The sequence below is a fragment of the Macaca nemestrina genome, chromosome 19 (genome assembly GCF_043159975.1).
Source record: "Macaca nemestrina isolate mMacNem1 chromosome 19, mMacNem.hap1, whole genome shotgun sequence".
Taxonomy (NCBI): domain Eukaryota; kingdom Metazoa; phylum Chordata; class Mammalia; order Primates; family Cercopithecidae; genus Macaca; species Macaca nemestrina.
Genome location: NC_092143.1, coordinates 83,795,280 through 83,801,372, shown reverse-complemented (window position 1 = coordinate 83,801,372; position 6,093 = coordinate 83,795,280). Strand labels below are relative to the sequence as shown.

The following is a 6,093-nucleotide window of genomic DNA, read 5'->3' as shown; positions in this document are numbered from 1 at the left end:
GCGGCGGCTGTCTGTCACACACACGCACTGGCCTCGCTCTGCGGCGGCTGTCTGTCACACACACACGTACTGGCCTCGCTCTGCAGCGGCTGTCTGTCACACACACACGCACTGGCCTCGCTCTGCGGCGGTTGTCTGTCACACACACACGTACTGGCCTCGCTCTGCAGCGGCTGTCTGTCACACACACACGCACTGGCCTCGCTCTGCGGCGGTTGTCTGTCACACACGCGCACTGGCCTCGCTCTGCGGCGGCTGTCTGTCACACACGTACTGGCCTCGCTCTGCGGCGGCTGTCTGTCACACACACGCGCACTGGCCTCGCTCTGCGGCGGCTGTCTGTCTCACACACACGTACTGGCCTCGCTCTGCGGCGGCTGTCTGTCACACACGCACACTGGCCTCGCTCTGCGGCGGTTGTCTGTCACACACACACGCACTGGCCTCGCTCTGCGGCGGCTGTCTGTCACACACACACGCACTGGCCTCGCTCTGTGGCGGCTGTCTGTCACACGCGCACACTGGCCTCGCTCTGTGGCGGCTGTCACACACACACACTGGCCTCGCTCTGTGGCGGCTGTCTGTCACACACACACACTGGCCTCGCTCTGTGGCGGCTGTCTGTCACACACACACGTACTGGCCTCGCTCTGTGGCGGCTGTCTGTCACACACACACGCACTGGCCTCGCTCTGCGGCGGCTGTCTGTCACACACACGTACTGGCCTCGCTCTGCGGCGGCTGTCTGTCACACACACACGCACTGGCCTCGCTCTGCGGCGGCTGTCTGTCACACACGCGCACTGTCACACACACACACTGGCCTCGCTCTGCGGCGGCTGTCTGTCACACACGCACTGGCCTCGCTCTGCGGCGGCTGTCTGTCACACACACACGCACTGGCCTCGCTCTGCGGCGGCTGTCTGTCACACACGCGCACTGGCCTCGCTCTGCGGCGGCTGTCTGTCACACGCGCACTGGCCTCGCTCTGCGGCGGCTGTCTGTCACACACACACTGGCCTCGCTCTGCGGCGGCTGTCTGTCACACACACACGTACTGGCCTCGCTCTGCGGCGGCTGTCTGGCACAGAGTAAAAACATACTGGAATTTGCCTTCCCAGCTGGTGGCTGTTCAGGTGGCTTTTTTCTTTTTTCTCTTAGAACCACAAAGTTGCACGTGTGTATGTGCAAGTGTGTGGCTGGCACACATTTGTCGGCATACTTGTAGGAAAGGCTCCTAAAAGTGACGTTTCTGGGCCCAGGGCATAATCACTTTTAATCCTCGTGGCTACTGAGAACCTGCCTTTTGTAAAGGCTGCATTAGTTCCGGCTATCCCAGTAGGAAGGCGTGTTCCCCATGCCCTCATTCACCCTGGAGACTCACCCTTTCAATCGGTGACAATCTGATGGGCAAAAATAGGTATCTCTTTTTAATTTGTATTTCTCCAATGACTGGTAATTTCAGATCTTTCCCTATGGTTATGGTAATCTGTGTTTCTCTTTTTCATAATCATATTAGTGTATTTATAGTTTTCTCATTTATTTCTTACGTATTGATGTGAAATCTTTACACACTATGGTTTCGCATCTTTGTCTGTTACGTGTTGCAACTATTTCCCCTAGCCAGTCATTTCTTTAAACTTCACCATGAGTTTCTCTATAGATGCTATAAATTTTTATACCATCAAATACTCTCTTTTTCCTTTATGGCTTCTAAACTACCTGTTGGATTGGGAAGGTCCTCTTTAATATTCTAAACATACTTTTTTCCTAAGATTTTTGGAGTTTGTATTTTATGTTAGATCTTTATTTGCTCTGGATTTTATTCCTCTTTTGGTCTGACACAGCACATGGAACATGTGATATTGACTGAAAGGTGTCCATTTTCTGAACTAAGGTCTGATTTAAAAATTCAGGCAAGGATGAGAAAGATCTCAGTTGTATGAAACAGAGCATGGAATTACTCCCTGTAAAAGTAAACTCCAGGCCAGGCGTGTCTGGAATCTCAGCACTTTGGGAGACCAAGGCGGGGGAACTGTTTAAGGCCAGGAGTTCAAGATCAGCCTGGGCAATAGAGCGAGACCCTGTCTCTTTTATAAGAAAAAAAAAAAAAAAAAGTAAAGCCCTCACCATCTTTCTTTTTAAGGGCACTGCCTTCTTATGAACCTGCCACACACGTGGGTACTGCCCTGCCCTGCTGGGACATCCGCGCCATGCTGTTGCCCCGAGGCTGATTCAAACACGAGTCATGCCCGGCCGTGGCAGGTACGTCTACAGCACACGGGTGAGCGGTGGCCTGGGGGTTCGTGGGCACCCTAGTGGCACGGTGCCTGGGGCAGGTCAAGGTTGCGGGCGTACTCCGAGGCTGTGGGAGCAGGAACACTGTCCCCAGGACCCTGCAAACAAAATCAAGTGGCCCCGAGGGGAGCCCTGGGGTGGCGGCAGCCTGATGAGGGCCTGAGCCACGAGGGCACTCGGTCCTGGGCACAAGGGGCAACAAAGACCCAGGGACACCCGGTCCCAGAGCCACCATCCTCGCAGCCCGGTCCCTGGCTGCGGGCCGGGGTGGGCCGTGTGCCCCTGAAGTCCTCCCCGAGGGTGTCAGGGCCTAGTGCGGGGCCCACACGTGCAGCACAGCCTGCTCTGGGAACTCTGGGCAAAACCCATACGTGGAAACAGATCCCTTCTCGCCTTTAAGTCACGGGAGCCAGAACTCTAGCAGCCGAAAAGATGAGCATCGTACTCTCTTCAGGGCCACACGCCGCCCCGGGCAGGGCCCAGGAGAGCCTCAAAGTGAAAACTGCATTTAACAGGTTCTTGGAAACGTGTGTGAGGATTCCCAGACCCTGACCCTGCACTGAGATGCCCTCTCCCTCCGTGACCCTCTTCGAGCTCACGAGGGGTGTGTGGCGACCCCCCCACCTGTCCTCCCACGCCCTCTCAGTCATTTTAAACAGGAGAATTCCACCAAACGCCCACAGCCCGTTTTCACGTGGCAGGGCAGGGGGTGGCTGTGGTGCGTGGAGCATCCACAGAAAGGAAAGATGCCTGGGGTTTGGGTTTGTTTCTAGGGGTGGGGAAGGAGTCGGCTGGAAAAGGGAGGCTAAGAAGAGAATGAATTCTGGAAGAGCTGCTGAAACAGAAAGTTTGGAAAAATAAAACCCGCAGGAGTAGCAGCATTCTTAGAAAATTAATCGGATGCTTTGGGACTTCCAGGACGCTATGCGCCTAACACGGATTCTGGCACAGACGATGGGTCGAGTTTCCTTGTTCAATAGCAACGGATGTCCACAGAAGAGGGCCAGAAAGCAGGGCACGCAAGGAAAGAAGTTGAGGCCAAAGTCAAATGTTCACATCCCCCTTCTACGGCGCCGTAGTTCATGACGCTGTAACAGATGAGTCACTGCAATGGAAATACCGGATACTTTTTAATACATCTAGCCTAAAACTTACAGGAAGGCATCCTAGCACCTTCTTTTATTATTGTTCAGCAGTGACAGTGACGACACTGATGACGGCATCTCTCTATTTTTACGGAAACCTCTCCAGGAAATCCCAGGCTGCACACCGGAGAACTACGGGAACAGAAGCAGCGGTGTGAAGTCTGTGGGTCCCTCCCTGGTTCAATGAGGAGCTGAACTGAATCATACCAGAGGCATGAGTGTCTGCGCTATTTTTAAAGAGCCCTGGGGAAGTGCGGTTGTCCCACCTTAGGCTCCTCATGTAACACTCATTTCTATTTGTGGGACGGTTAACACCGTCTTCCATGTGGTCGTTCCGCCACTGATATATTATCCTTCAGCAAAGTCCTGTTTCTACAGTTTACTTATTTTTAAGCTCCAGATGCGTAACGTGTGCCCGCAAAGTCCCTATCATGGGGCAGGGGGCACGGGCCGGACCCCGCATGCGTTCCTCTCTTTCCCCAGGCCACGTACGCACCTTGGCAAGAATCCAGAAAACGTTCCACGCAGAACGTTGTGATGTCACAGACACGGCCACCCCTTGGCCACGAAGCCCTCGCCCCACCCTGCGTGGTCACTTCCTACTCCACCGACCGCAGCCCCCCTCGCGCCCCGACGCGCTGGCCTCTCCCGGAGCCCCGAGCCTGCCGCAGAGCCTCCCCTCCAGGCAGCCGCCTCCCCTGCACGCTCCTGCCGCGTCGCTGGGACACACCGGCCCTCCCACAGGTGGCCTGGCTTCTGCACAGCGAACTCGTCGCGTTTCCTTCCTGTCTCTGTCCTCCCCAGCGGAGACGGGCGTGGTGGCGAGATGACAGCCTTAGGGGTGTCTTACTCTTTATTTATGGCTCCGTGACACGTTCAGAGTGCTGAATGTTCCTAAAGGCTGGTAAATTCTTTCCAAGATCCTCCAGAGACTGGGCGGCGGTGGTGGCAGGAAGACGGGTGGGGGCAGGAGTTGGAATCTACTTAGACTATAATTGCCTCAAGTTTGTGAACTGTTAGTATAAAAATACTCTTGGAGATTTTAATGGTTGAATGAAGATTCACACTCATTAAACACCACGGTTGAGGGGGAAAATTCAGCCTGTGTTACAAGAATGACTTCACAGCTTGAAGTACAGAAGCAAAACAATAAGAGCTACCATCATACTGATTACATGATATATTGTGAATTTTATTTTCCTTGGAGGTGGGTTGGCGGCTCTACCGTACGGTACAACAAGTGGAACGGGAGGGAAAAAAGCCATGTGACAGAAATACCCAGGTTTTGGTGTCACCTGCTGGCTTTACCTTCCTTTAAAAGCTCTTTCCTAAGCCCGATGACGGGTTCACTGCCTCTGGGGCCTTCCTGTGCAGCTCGGAACCCTGTTGCAGCACTTACGACTGCCTTGGTGGTATCCATTCTCTGGCCTTCTTCCTCTACAGAGTGAGCCCTGGTCAACGCCTCGTTCATCCAGTGTCTCAGCAGGTAGCGTGCGCCTGGCGCGAAGCTGGCGTTCCCCATTGAGACGCTGGTGGAGAAGCCCTAAGGAGGAAGGGACCCCAAAGGCCTGAGCTGCTTCAACAGCGTCTAGCACAGACACACGTTCTCCCAAACCCTTCCCGGCGCCTTCAGTGCTGCTGGAGTTTTGCTAAAGGTTTTCATGTTTTGCAACAATTATTCAAAAGATGTTACTAGTCTAAGAGGGTGTGCTCGGTCACTGAGAAAAGAGCCTCTGGTTGCGCGGAGCGGCTGTTTGCAGCCATGTATTTATGGACAACAGTTGCATGATAATAGAATGAGGAAACGGTCCCTATGACCCGCAGGTGGAGAGATGAACGTGGAGGCAGGTGTGGCCCCGGCACCGCGACCTGATACCGGCCCAAGGCCAGGTGCCCCGGACGGCACGGGCAGGCGGGCAGCCGCCAGCAATGCCTGGACGGACCAGGGAATCCCTCGAATGCAGACTCCACGAGCCCGTCCGGCTGCAGCGGCATCTCCTCGCGTTACGAAAGCCCCAGCATTCATCCGCTACAATTACGTCTCACCACGCATTTTAGAACCTAGAGTTTCATGATCTCTTCAGAAAGAAATTTACCTAAATATGTTCCGATCAAAGATGACTGACAGGATTTTCTAAAAACTCAGCAGAGGAGTAAGAGCAATTATAAACCTTTTAAAAGTCTATCCCTCCGCCATGCTATAAATGGAAAAAAATACATACATAAGCCATAATTCCCCCTATAGGATTCATTTAAAATCCACCCTCACCTCCACCTCCACATTATTAATTTAGGAAAGTGCATCAGAAAAAAAAAACACAGCTGCACATGGAATGGAACCTTCATTTCCACAGGGGAGGGAGCTGGCTTCGGAGGCTCTCATCCCACAGCCAGTCTGTCTGTCTCTCACTTTCTCTGGCTCTCTCTCCCTCTCTCTCCCCCTCTCAGAGTCACAGTTCTCCTTCCTAATGGCTGCTGTCACTAGGTGGATGGCCCAAGAAAGTGTTCCATGAACCAGCCACATCCTGATAAATACCTTTTCTTTAAAATGCAGTTTTCAGCTCCTGAAGGTCAAGAAAAAGGACCTATCAACAAGCAGCGAACTTCCAGGGGAGGTCTAAGCCTCACATACAGACATTTGAGAAAAACA

General features: G+C 53.5%; 1 protein-coding gene across 28 annotated transcripts in view; it reads right to left on the bottom strand.

The window, feature by feature from the left end:
* LOC105478940 (low density lipoprotein receptor class A domain containing 4) overlaps window positions 1-6,093 on the bottom strand; it is a 436,625-nt gene that overhangs the window by 26,204 nt on the left and 404,328 nt on the right. The window lies entirely within an intron of this gene.